The sequence below is a fragment of the Triticum dicoccoides genome, chromosome 7A, assembly GCF_002162155.2.
Source record: "Triticum dicoccoides isolate Atlit2015 ecotype Zavitan chromosome 7A, WEW_v2.0, whole genome shotgun sequence".
Lineage (NCBI taxonomy): Eukaryota > Viridiplantae > Streptophyta > Magnoliopsida > Poales > Poaceae > Triticum > Triticum dicoccoides.
In genome coordinates, this window is record NC_041392.1 from 659077333 (window position 1) to 659090892 (window position 13560).

Consider the following 13560-nt stretch of genomic DNA (forward strand, 5'->3'; position numbering starts at 1 on the left):
ATATCGTACAAAGCGGTACATTGCATGGCGGCTAAGCGTACTCAGGCGGAGATGTTGACGATCTCCTTTGCCCTGCCGAGGGTGAGGCGTAGCGAGGCTGGGGACTCGACTTCCTCCTCGCTAATAGGCTCCATACGTGTAGTGTTGCGCCGAGTAGATGGAGCGGGTGCCAGGGGCGGAACAACACGAACAGGAGTGGGCGCGAAGGGTGGTGCAGTGCGCACTGGAGTGGGTGCAATGACTTGGTTGAACTCTTCGGTAGAAGGCAGGCGGCGAGTAGGTGCATAAGATGCTGAGGATGAGACAAAAGTCAGTGGCGGTGCGGTGGGTAGGAGCTCCCTCCTGTTGGCGGCACAGCCATGGACTGAGTCCATGCGGGAAGCCATGAAGTCATCCACCAGGTTGTCGAAGGCTGCCTCCAGGGCCCGGAGATACTCAATAAGCATCTCAAAAGCCTCATCTTTTTCTCCTCTGGGGCAGGAGAATGCGTAGTGACAGGTGTAAGGCACATGGCATGGAAGACAACGGTAACGACAAGTCTTCATCACGGGGAGGACATCCCTGAGACGAGCTATCGCCTCGCGGGCTGCCATCTGCATAGCATGCCTCTCCCTAGGCATGGCTCTTCCCAAGAACTGGAAGCGGCGTAACTCACCACGCCCTCCCTTGAACTGCACCGCGGCCTGGTGCATGGTCAGACTATCATTGACTTTGTGCTTGCAGAGTGTGAAGACTGGGCGCACAGATGGCCCCATCGCGACCTGAACGATGAAGGAGAGAAGCTTGACGAACCCATCAGGCACGTTGGCGAAGGTCTAAGACTCACAGCTGTTGTCGGCCATCTACAAAAGTAGGCAAAAATTCTGAATGGCCAGATCATAAATTTATGCTGACTGTCAGAAAATGACTACAATTGCAAAAATATAATTTAGCTCTAGCATGCTAATAACCAATTAGCGATCGCATCTAGTGGCTTCCTACAGTCAGCCTGGCTCTGGTACCAAGCTTGTCATGACCGGTTTTCCAATAAAAATGTTTATTGAGAAACCAACCTTTTGAGTCCAGTATGAGAAAAATCCTCCTTACTGGTAGACAAATTCTTGATACAATAAGCCAGTAGCATAAAATATATTACAGGGTCAAGCTACGGTTGCTCAACCAAATTATTACAAGCACGCCAATAATTATACATAATGGCGGAAACGACACAGTGGTGTGGAGGCATACTACTGACTCGAGGATAGGGTGGTGGTGGAAAAAACACAGCGGGGAGTGAGATACATGACTCTAAAACTGGCATCTCATCGAGCGTCGAGGTGAGGCTCGATGAATTTATTTGGTAGCGGAAGCGGATATAATACAGTGACCAAATTCAGGGTCGCACGAGACTGACTGGGATTCCTCTAGGCGTCGGACTCGCTATCAAATTCTTCATCCATGAGATCGCCTTCATCAGCATCTGGCCAAATCAACAAGCCAGGTGAGTACTTTGAAAGTACTCGCAAGACAGTTCGAACGTCAGATATAACAAATGCATGCATGGATGCGTCATGAGTATTTTAACAGTGGCACATTAATTCGTAAAAACGAGACAGGTAAAAAGGGGGTCGGTGGTAGTCCGCTCGAAAACCCAACAAAATAATTGTAAACCCAATCGGGTGTCTGAAGCGACACCTCGATAGGAAGATAAATAAATAAATCACGCCGCAGTCGGGCGTCTAGGCGACACCACATAAAGGGCTTTAAAAGAAATGCCACAGTCGGGCGTCTGAGCGACGCCACATAAAGGGCTTTAAAAGAAATGCCACAGTCGGGCGTCTGAGCGACACCACATAAAGGGCTTTAAAAGAAATGCCACAGTCGGGCGTCTGAGCGACGCCACATAAAGGGCTTTAAAAGAAATGCCACAGTCGGACGTCTGAGCGACGTCGCAGAAAGGGCTTTCATTGAAAGTAAAATATAACAATGCCACAGTCGGACGTCTGAGCGACGTCACAGAAAGGGCTTTTATTGAAAGTAAATAATAACAATGCCACAGTCGGACGTCTGAGCGACATCACAGAAAGGGCTTTCATTCACAAGTAAATAATACTCATAATCAATATTCAACTCATGAAAATAAACGGGTTAGTCCATCCACAGGAATAAACATTTAACCGGACTTATCACTCATGTGATTCACCGGAGTCTCTGTCATCAAAACTGACATTTGTCAGGATAAGATAATACCGAACTTGGACATGGAATAGATGATTCAAAGGAATATATGACTCTGCAGAGTTTGTACGAAAATTTTTCCCACAGCCAACGGATTTCCGTAGTCACGAATGACTAGTTCCGTTTACGGTATTTCGGAAGAAAACACAGCTAACCAGTACACACCCATCCTACCTCTCGATGCTAGGAATCACCCTAGACATCGTCCAAGAAAAACTTTTGAGACGGGGAGATCACAATCTCGAATAGCATGGGATCAAATTTATATACGCGCGCTCTAAGGGGTGCCCCCCTCTCGGTCCCAACCGGAAACACCCATGCCCCCTGACCGGATGACTGGCTTTAATCCAGGGCCATGGAACCATCATCACGGCCTCTCCTTTTGGTGTGTACGAGGAAAGCGGTTTGCAACTTACTAAGCCATATCCCTTGCGGAAAACATGTGGTAGTACAGGGAAGGAAGAATGGAAGGAACTGGACCGATACGGGTTGACACTGAAGTCATATACTCTGGCATAAGACTGGCATGCTACAACACTGCCATCTTACCCATCCTCATGCCAACACATGGCCATGCATACTCACATTCATCCACTTATGGATTTCGAAACTCACTTGCCTCATCGTTGCATGTAACATGTCATTCGTTGGTATGCTCATCAACATGCCGTAAAACTACTTAATGCAAACATGCCAAAACAATCATCATATCAAAAGTTCAAACATGCTTGCCTGGTTCAGAGTAGTCGGAGCCTAGCTCGGTGAAGTTTGCGGTTCCGTCACCTCCTTCGGTATCTACGGTATAAAGAAACATACGCGCTAACGTGAATACCGTGAGGTGTACAAAAAATATTCCAAATATTTTTGGAATAAATATTATAAAAAACTAGACAAAATTTTAAAGAGGATAGAAAAAGAATCAATCAAAAATACTTTTCTATTAAAAAGTTATAAGGGTTTTAGTCCAGGGACTCATCTGTAATGAAACAGAAAGTTCCCAGGGGCTAACTTATAAAAACAGAAAACGATTCGATAAAGAATACGCCGGCCCAGAGGGGTGACGTACTTTGGTAGAAGACGCCTTCAGAAAACGGTTCGTTTAAAAAGAACTGAGAGGCTGACGGGCGGGTCCCACCCGTCAGGTTTGAATATTCATACGGGGCGGCAGAGCTCGACGGTGCCTGAGAGCCGCGGTGGTCGCCGGCGGCGATCCACGGCGAGGCAGGGAGATCGGAGAGTACCTCCGTGTTCAGGGCGCCATTCCGCGTCTGTGGGAGGTGGTGGTAGTCGCCGGCGAGCACCACGTCGACGGCGGCCCTTGCTCCGGCGGACGGTGGTTCGGGCGTTGATGGAGCTCGCCGAGGAGGGCTGCAAGGATCGAATTGAAGTGGGGGTTAGCTCTCTGGTTGCTCGAGGAGGGTGCTGACGAAGTTTGGGCACCGGGGATGGCCTCACCTGAGCGAATCGAGACGGAGGCCGAGGCGGAACGGGGCGGTCGGAGTCGGGGGAGGAGACCTCCTCGAGGTCCTCCAAGTGGCCTTGCGGGGTGTTGGTGAGGTGCAGTGGTGGTGCGTGCTCGAGGGTGAGCTTGGGGTCCCATTTTATAGGCGATCCGAGGCAGTGGCCGTGAACGGAGTTCTCTGGCGATGGATTATGGTGGTGCAGTGCTTGGTCGGGAAGGTTCAGAGGTTGAGCGTCGTCGTGGATGTTCCCTGGTTCCATTTAGGTGCTAACCGCAGCGGGATTTCGATGCTTAGGGGGAGCTCGACGGAACGGGGCGACGCGGGCCCGTCGGCGGCAGGGAGCGCGCTCTGTGCGTGCCGCGCCACGGCGACGGTGCTGCATGCGTGCGCTGGCGAGGAAATGGCCACGCGGAGCCACCAGGGGGTTTGGGCAGTGCCGAACGTCGTTATGCCGCCGTTCTGCTCCCTGTCGGCCGCTACGGTGGTTCGGCCGCCGCAAGACACTCCGGCGCAGGCGGGCCAGGGTGCCACCGACGCTAGGAACGTGCCAAGCGCGCGTGTGCGGCTCCGGACAAGCAAGCTAGGCCGTGAGCAACGTGCCAAGTGCACTGTGAGCATGTGACTGAATTCCTGACGAAGATCGACACTGAAACTCTGAACTTAACTAAAGATGAACAGAAACAGTGCATGCAAGGTGTTCGACAGAATGATCTAGGCATGTAGGGATTTTTCCTTGAGCTGAAACTTGGTGGGGTGGCCTCTCATTGCACCAAGAGGCTGCCTGAATTTTTGTGGAATTTTTGGAGAAGTGTAGATATGAATTTCACCAAATTTGGCAAATCTGGTCCAAACTTGCAGTGAGTGAAATTTGAAAATTTTGAAAATAAGAAGAGTGGATCAAGATGGTTCTAGGTTGTGGGTACTAAGGACTATCCAGGGGAGTTGGTTTGGGCTCAAGGACCAAAGGCATTAGGGTACTTGCTTTGAAAATCACTCAGGCTCAAAATAATTGGCAGAAATGATTTGAGAGATATAGTAATTGAAATAAAATCCAAAACTTGTTTGGACTTGTTGAGACAGAGAATTTAGATTGTTCAAAGGTGGAGGGAGTGATTTTGAGAAGATTTACTATAGGAGACATGGTAAAACCATGGGTGGTTTTCAAGATAAGAAAAACCTCAAAATTCATAGAGTTCTTTTTATAAGAAAAAGAATAATTTCCAAAAATATACTTTGAGAAGGGAACCATCAGAGAAAGAATTTTAAATGATCAAACACCATAGTTTGAAGGAGATACAAAAATAAAAATCCTTGCCAAAGAAGTTTTTAAGAGGAAGGTTTTCTGGAAAAAAATTAAATGGCCTCTTTTCAAAAACCAACAAAGTTTTTGCTGAAAAACCAAATAAAATTTTTGGAGTGTCACATTATGTGTTTTGGCATTTGAAACGCGAAGAAATTTGAAATGGGGACTGACCAAACCCTAGCACCAAATGAATTCAAATAGGCTCAAATAAAATCACTTCCAATAAACCCAAAGTGACTTCAGGAAAAGTCCATCATTTTTTAAACTGGTGAAAACCTTTGACAAAAATTTGTGCATATTTTCCTTATGTCATTTCAGGTTTTTGGATTAAATCATAAGTATTTGAATTGGAGCATTTAATGGCTATAAATTTTTTAAATGCTTCAATAATTCTGAAAACATTTGAGGGCTGTTAGTAAACATTTTAAAAGTGCCCACAAATTTTCTCAGGAGTTTAAAAAATGGTTTAGTATTATTACTAAACCAAAAACAGAAAAGCAAAATAGAAAATAGAAACAATTAATAAGAGAGAGAGAGAAGGACTCACCTGGGCTTCTCTCCTGCAGCAGAGCCGGCCCAGCTCCTGGTCTGGCCCAGCCCACCAGGGGCTCCCCGGTCTTCTTCCTCCTTTGACAGAAGGACAGAGGCGCGTGGCCACCGCGCGCCGGCACGCGCCCGAGCCACCTCCTACTTCCGCCACTTCTAGAGGCAGCCCCAAGTGCCACACACTCCCTCTTGACCACCTCGCTCTCTCCCTGGCCCCCTCCCCCTCCTCTGCTCTCTCTCGCAGCACCACCGAGCGTGTTCGCCGCTGCCGCTCGCCATAGCCATGGCCACCACCTCTCCCACGCCCCCTGGAGCTGTCCACGAGCTCCGCCTCGTTCCTCTCCTCCTCCTCACCGAGCCTCCCGACGTCGGAAGCCCCAAAAATGTCGCCGGCCTCGTCGTGTTCACCGTCGGGCACCGGAGATCATCGCCGCCGATTCGTCGTCCACAGGGTTCCCCGAGCACGCTGGCCATCCCTACGGCACCGCTGTGAGCCCCCGAGCGTTTTCCCCGCGGTCAATCCCATCCTCTACCCGCCTAGCCACCGGAGCTGAGAGCTCCGTGCCGCCGGCCATGGCGCCGCCATGGCCAGAGCCCGAACCAGCCGCCCCCGCATGCGTCATCGTTATCCCCGCCTCTGCAGGAGCCCGTAGCTTCCACCAACTCTTCTTCCCGCACACCACAATGCCGCCCCGGCCAACCCCGTGCGGGCACCGCCGTGGATGTGCTCCCCGCCGTCGTTCTGGTTCACCCCGACTCGAGCTAACCGCACCGTTGGACGCGAACGAGTCGTAGCTGCATGTAGAGCCCCTCCGCCGCCCATTTGGTTGCCGGAGGGCAAAGCCCGAGCAACGCCGCCATCTCTGGACGTCGCCGGCGAATAACCGCCGACCTAACCCGGCTGTAAGGGGCTAATTACCCCAATAACTACCACCTGAGTCAATGACAACCGGGCCCCAGTGGCTAACTAATCGACTAACAATAATAGATTAAGGTTAATCTAATTGCAGCAGGCCCACTCGTCAGCTTTGACTGTGCTGACGTGTACGTTGACCCAGACCCACTGGTCAGCCTCTGTCCCTGCCCTATTACATTGACGTGCGGGTCCCACTTGTCATGTTTGACCTGGACCGCGCCCTGTTGACTTGCTGACGTCACACCGACGTCGTGCTGACGTAGTAAATGCTTTTCTGGTTTTTCTTATTCAGAAATGATTTACAAATTCCAGAAAATAGTTAAAACTTCTAAAAAATCATAGAAATTCAACCGTAACTCCGAATGAAATAATTTATATATGAAAAATGATCAGAAAAATCCAAAGAATCTGAATATGGAACTTTCATGCATGTTCAAACAAGTTAACCTCACTGAATAGGACAATTCATGATTATGGAATAAATGGTAATTAGTTTTGGAGTTGGAATTTGCTATAGGTTTGAATTCCACTTCAATGAATATGACTAACTATTGCACTAGGTCAATTCAGTACTTTAATATGACATATCATTCATATGAATGTGCATTGCATTGATTGTGGTTCCTTTTGTGTTTGCCGGTGGTTGTTCCCTCTTAGTAGACCATGTTTCCGACGACGTGATCGATGACACCGATGAAGAGTTATATTATCTTCAGAAGTGCCATGCAAGCAAAACCCCCTTGGTCATTCCGATACAATCCCACTCTCTCGGTCCTGCTCTCTTTTACTGCATTAGGACAACAACGTTTCAATTGTTACATGCTGCGGTAGCTGAACCCCTGTCCTCTACATGACCTGTCATTGCCACAGTAAATAGATGAAACCCACTAGCATGAGTAGGAATTGTTTGAGCCCTGATGTGCCTACTCATTCATGCTTGTTGTCATGTCTGCTACTGCTTAGAGTTGAGTCAGGTCTGATTCATCGAGAATGAATTGGAACGTGGTGAACATGTCCTACCGTTTAGAGCTAAGTGTGTGAACACGATTTGGTAAAGGTAGCGGTGAGAGGCCATGTAGGAGTACATGGTGGGTTGTCTCGTTGCAGCCGTTCTCAGGAACTGAGTTCTGTGTTTGTGATCCATGAATAGTTACTACCACACATTGGGTTCCGGTAAATCGGCCCCTCTTGGCTTATTAATCAACTCGATCTCTGTCCAGGAGTTGCAACTAGTTTCTGGTGTTTGTAGGTAGTGTTAGTAGTCTACCAAGTGGCACCCGGTACAGGTGGGCTTGGGACAGACTAGGCATAGTGGCACAGTGTACCAAGTGGCACCCATATGGTGGGCTTGGGAACCCTGCACACATCGTTTGGGGCCGTGAGCGACACCCCGGCCGAATCTCCTTGCGGATGGAACCCGGATAGGCGATAAACCTGGACGAGAGACTTGTGTGGTTAGTCAAGTCATGGCCGACTCCCTCGCTAGGCTTCCGCTTGAAGGTTGCCGAGGTACATGACGTGTACATGGTGGTAAGTGGCGAGAGCGTGTGTGAAGAAGTACACCCCTACAGGGTTATCATTATCTATTCGAATAGCCGGATTCCTCGGATATGGAAACTTGGACCCCTTGCATAGTTCATAGACAAGTGAAAGTGGATACTCTAAAATGCGCAAGATAAGCGTGAGTGCTATGGATGGCGTTCTCGTAGGGAGACGGGAGCGGATCCATAGTGGTGTATTGATATGGTCAATATGTGGACTCGTGTGCGCCACCTCAAAAGAGTTACTCGCAGTCGTAGTTTAAGATAGCCACCGAGTCAAAGCTGGCTTGCTCCAGTTAAACTCCACCACCCCCCTTTATTGTTACCGATGCATATGTAGATAGTTCTGATGTAAGTCTTGCTGGGTACATTTGTACTCACGTTTGCTTATTTTATGTTTTGCAGAGAGACGTCAGTCTCACTAGTAGTTCCACGTGGACTTTGACGTTTAGCTTGTTACCTTAGCTACGATCTTGTACCCTTGGGAGGGTCTGGTAGATAGTCAGGCGCCTCAGCCTTCTTCATTTTTAGTTGTCTATACTTAGACAATTAAGCTTCCGCATGTGCTTTGACTTGTATGCTCTGAATGTTGGGTCATGAGACCCATGTTTGTAATATCTCGCTCCTCAGAGCCTAATGAATAAATACTTGAGTCGTAGAGTTATGTTGTGATGCCATGTTGTATTTACACATATCGAGCATATTGTGTGTATGATTGAAATGTTTGGTATGTGTGGGATCCGACAACCTAGTTGTTTATCCTCGGTAGCCTCTCTTATGGGGAAATGTAGTCCTGTGCTTCCATAAGCCATAGTAGTCCGCTATAGCCCGGTTCACCGGAGTCCTGCTAGCCCAGCACTACTGCTCCGGAGCACTTGATTGGCCGGCATGTGATTCACTTCGTCCCTGTGTCTGTCCCTTCGGGGAAATGTCACGCGATGACATCCGGAGACCTGTTAGCCCAGTGCTACAGCCCGGATTCACACGCTGCTGACCGACATGCTCGATGTTGATTCATGTATGCCTGTCCCCGTAAGTTAGTGCCACTTTGGGTTCACGACTAGTCATGTCGGCCCGGGTTCTCTGTCATATGGATGCTAGCGACACTATCATATACATGAGCCAAAAGGCGCAAATGGTCCCGGGCCATGGTAAGGCGACACCCGTGGGAATACCATGCGTGAGGCCGCAAAGTGATCTGAGGTGTTATAGGCTAGATCGGTGTGACTTAGAATTGTGGTCCTGACAGCTTTGGTATCAGAGCCTGACTGCCTGTAGGATTACCAAGCCAATCTGGTCAAAGTTGAGTCTAGAAATGCTTTAGTTATGTAAGGGAATTGTTTGTGGAATGGAACGTAAGGCTCTTTTTACTCCTTTACCTTATGCCCTTCTGATCTGAGTCATCCTCTTCTTTTCTACGGGGATTAAGAACTAGGCCTTCTCATCTATCTATCAGGATGACGAGTTACTATGTTAGAGACTTATAGGATTAATGGATTTAAGCCCAGTTCAGTTTCTTCTACTTTTATGTGTTGACAGTTGATCTCAGCACCTCGATATGATGTTATTGAGTGGTTATTCCACCATTTTTGCAGGATGTCTCAAATCTTTTGAGCATTTACAGCTGTTATGCTGTCTGAGTCATCCCAGGTTTCTAAATAATCTGATGCATTTGCAAATCCTTCCTCCCAGTTCCCGATGTCCTTTTGGGCTAGTTTAAGCATGCTAATCGGTGAGTTGAGGTACTCTGTTGCCTCGACATATATGTTGGAGCTAGTATTATGACCCTAGGTGTCTAAGAGGATCACCAGGTAATCTAGCCATGTTTTGTGTTCCCAGCGTGATGATTCTGGCCACCATTCTGGAAAGCATCCCGTGATGCCATTTAGTTAGTAGGCATTCTATTCCTGGGTTCTTGAACCCAAGATTCACTCTACTTACCTTGTGTTGATAGTGTTGCTCGTACCTTTAGGATATTAGTAACCTTGGTGATAGTCTTCGAGGTCCGTGGTATATCATTCTTCCAAATACCACCAACCATCCTTGGCGGGAGTTCCGTTGAACCAAAAGATCACAATAAGAGTGCTCTTGATGAGTTCTTCGTTCTACATTGTGAATCTACCGGTTCTACCTTTCTGCATGGGTTATCCGGAAGAAATGTTGAGCTTTGCTCGGCATACTAATCTATGCATCCACAACTCGGAAAATCAGATGTTCCTTTGAGTTGTCCCTCTCTTTAGTTGTATCCTAATCTCCGTTTATCATTTGATAATCAAGAGCATGCCATGCATTCATGCTCATCAATACATCATATTCTTGTGGTCTGTCAAGCCATTCTATTTTGGAATGACTAGGAGTCCAGGAGAAACAAACTCCAGTACCTCATCCATTTCTAGGATTGGGTCAAAGCAATTGTATTCTGCAGATCAAAATGCCAACCCAGCTTTTGCTCTGTTCTACCTTGTAGTGTTACAATCTTTATGTCAAGAATGTCATGAGAATTGCACCACCTCTTATGAATTCTTGACGGAGTGATACTTCTCTCCATCATTATTCATTCCTCGGTCCCGTGCTGTTGTAACCGGAATGCCGACAAGTGAACTGTGATGTGTGAAATCAATACTCCTAGCAACCCTATTGATTGGTAGTTAATGGACGATAATCCCATTCTTGGTGTATTGGTTATTAGATCATCATCCTAAGAATGATCGTGCTACCTAGTCCTTATTTGTGGTGCACTCTTCGATCGATGAGTTAGGATTTTGTCAAACCCTTGCTCTTTTGATCACATCGTCTTTCCTGAAGAGCACGACTGTTCTCGAGCTTAATAACATATTGGTGGTTCGTGATTTTCCGAATATCTTCTCGGAAGTATCACCAGGTTGCCCCCTGACCGTTATGTTCAGCTCGTGATCAAGTTGGTTTTCTTATAAACCACCCCTTCTCCATGATTCTGTGTTGGATACCCTGAGCTAGTTGGTTAAGCTAAACAAAAACTTGGAGAGTTGGAAGATAAAGGCTATATCCGACTTAGTTCTTTCCAAAGGGATATCTCTTTGTATATGCGTGTTGAAGAAAGATGATATCTTCATCGATTGATCTCCGTGACCAATTGCTGGAGCTATTGTTTTGTCCAAACTCTAATTTGAGTGTGGGCTATTGCCAAATCAAATCAGAACCAACGATGTTCATAGTGTTGTCTTACTCTTGGTCGATCCCTCGAGCATACACCATTATATCTTTTGGGTCTGACCAATACTATCACATTATTCACATAACGGTGGAATTCCAGTGATACGGAAATTCTGATGAGTTGTTGTTGATTCCGTTAGAAGCATCTTGTCTCCTCCATGATTCTTGTTCAACATTGAGCTAGTGTTGGAAACTTTGTAAGCATTTCCTTCGTGTTCCGCCCATGAGGTATATGTTTTGCTGAAAGAAGTGACTTTCTCCAAGTTCACGTACATTAGGTGTAAGCTGCCGCCATGAATTTGAGAAAGGTTTGTTTTGTTTCCTCTGGTACCATCCCAAGTCAGTTATGCATGTGCAAATGTATTCTATGGTTTGGTAGATTAATTACCTCCACTCCATATGTATTCCCTAGCACACCAAGCCACTGATTGACTTGTTCAAGGAAAAGAAGCCTAACACGCGTAAAGACTTCAAAATCGTTGATGATGGACCCTAACCTAAACTCGATAGTGTTTTATTATAAGACTACTATGTGGTCATTCTTGTCTTGGACAACATGCTCCCATGTATGTAGTAGAACCAGCTCATATTTTGGAGCTTGCTATCGTAGTTCATTCCCGAGAATCTTGCAACATCATCTCGTCGAATTGTGTTGCAAACTTTCTTTTCCAGACATGCTGTCTGAAATATTCCGTTACCAACCAGATCTGAATCTCAGGCAGATATGATGGTTGGAACTTTTCCAAGATCTATGATGTAGGTCCCGACAAAGTTGATGTTGGCCGACACACCTAGTTGGAAGATCTATTATTGTAGTATCTTGATTGAGCATTTTGACCATCCTCTCCATGAAGATTTCGTATGACTTATTCTATAAGTTGATTCCTTGAGGATTCTTTGTGTTCCCGAAGTCCGACCTTTTACTTGATGTTATAGATACCAAACTACCTACAATTGGGTTATGCTAGTACATCAAGGAGAACATTAGAAGCTGAGTGCTAAATGTCTCTCGGTCGATCATCCAGATTTTTTTTCCTTGGCATCGTCAAGGTAAAATCTGAGAAAGTGTTGTCCTCCTCTGCACCTGCATCCTCCATCGTTATTCATCATGGTAGTACGAGGTGTCACCAGGATCTTGGCATAGATGTTGGTAAAACCTTGATGAATATGGAAATGCTCAAGTTCTTGAAAGAACGCTCAGGCACTAGGTTATATCCTTGGTATCAAATGGAATGTGCCTTCCATTTGCTGAGTTGTTCTATAACCGTAGTTTCCTTTCCAAACTGAGTATGCCATCCTCTCGAATTCTTTCAAACGATCAATTATGATTTACCTCAGGCTGGTATGAAGAGTTTCAGTGATCTATGGATCAAAAGTAATTCTTTTGCCACTTAAGGTAATAATTCTACGAGTCACCTCCCCCAAGGTGCCCGTTGTGGAATCATGGCAATCAATCTCCTCGCTACTTTGAAACCATGCACCATCCTACTCCAGCGTGGAATTGTTGCCTACCAAATTAAACCTTCGTCAATTGTTTCTTCCCTTCCTCTCGATGTGTGTTTTGTGTCTTTGCTCAAGAGATGTTTCAACATCTCGCTCCATGAGTTGATCTTGAGTTACCTAATCTTTGAGAAGATCGTTTTCTGTAGAGTTTCTTCCTATCATCATCGTGTTGGATGAAGATCTCGAAAGCAAAGATGTCAAGATTAATTTGAAGCAATAAATCAACATCTTCGAGGAGGACAGTCGGATCGTGAAGGTCGTGCTAGCTTGGTGTCCCCTTTGTCTTCTTACTCGACGTCTTGAATCTTGGGACGAGATTCTTGTTTAGTGGGGGTGAGTTGTCACAGCCCTAGCTTTGTCCTTGCTTGTCATTGCATCATGTTTAAATTTCTCAGGAATTTGAAATGGTGACTGACCAAACCCTAGCACCAAATGAATTCAAATAGGCTCAAATAAAATCACTTCCAATAAACCCAAACTGACTTCAGGAAAAGTCCATCATTTTTGAAACTAGTGAAAACCTGTGACAAAAATAGGTGCATATTTTCCCTAGGTCATTTCAGGTTTTTGGATTAAATCATAAGTATTTGAATTGGAGCATTTAATGGCTATAAATTTTTTAAATGCTTCAATAATTCTGAAAACATTTGAGGGCTGTTAGTAAACTTTTTAAAAGTGCCCACAAATTTTCTAAGGAGTTTTAAAAATGGTTTAGTATTATTACTAAATCAAAAACAGAAAAGCAAAATAGAAAATAGAAACAATTAATAAGAGAGAGAGAAGGACCCACCGGGGCTTCTCTCCTGCAGCAGAGCCGGCCCAGCTCCTGATCTGGCCCAGCCCACCAGGGGTCCCCGGTCTTCTTCCTCCGTTGACAGA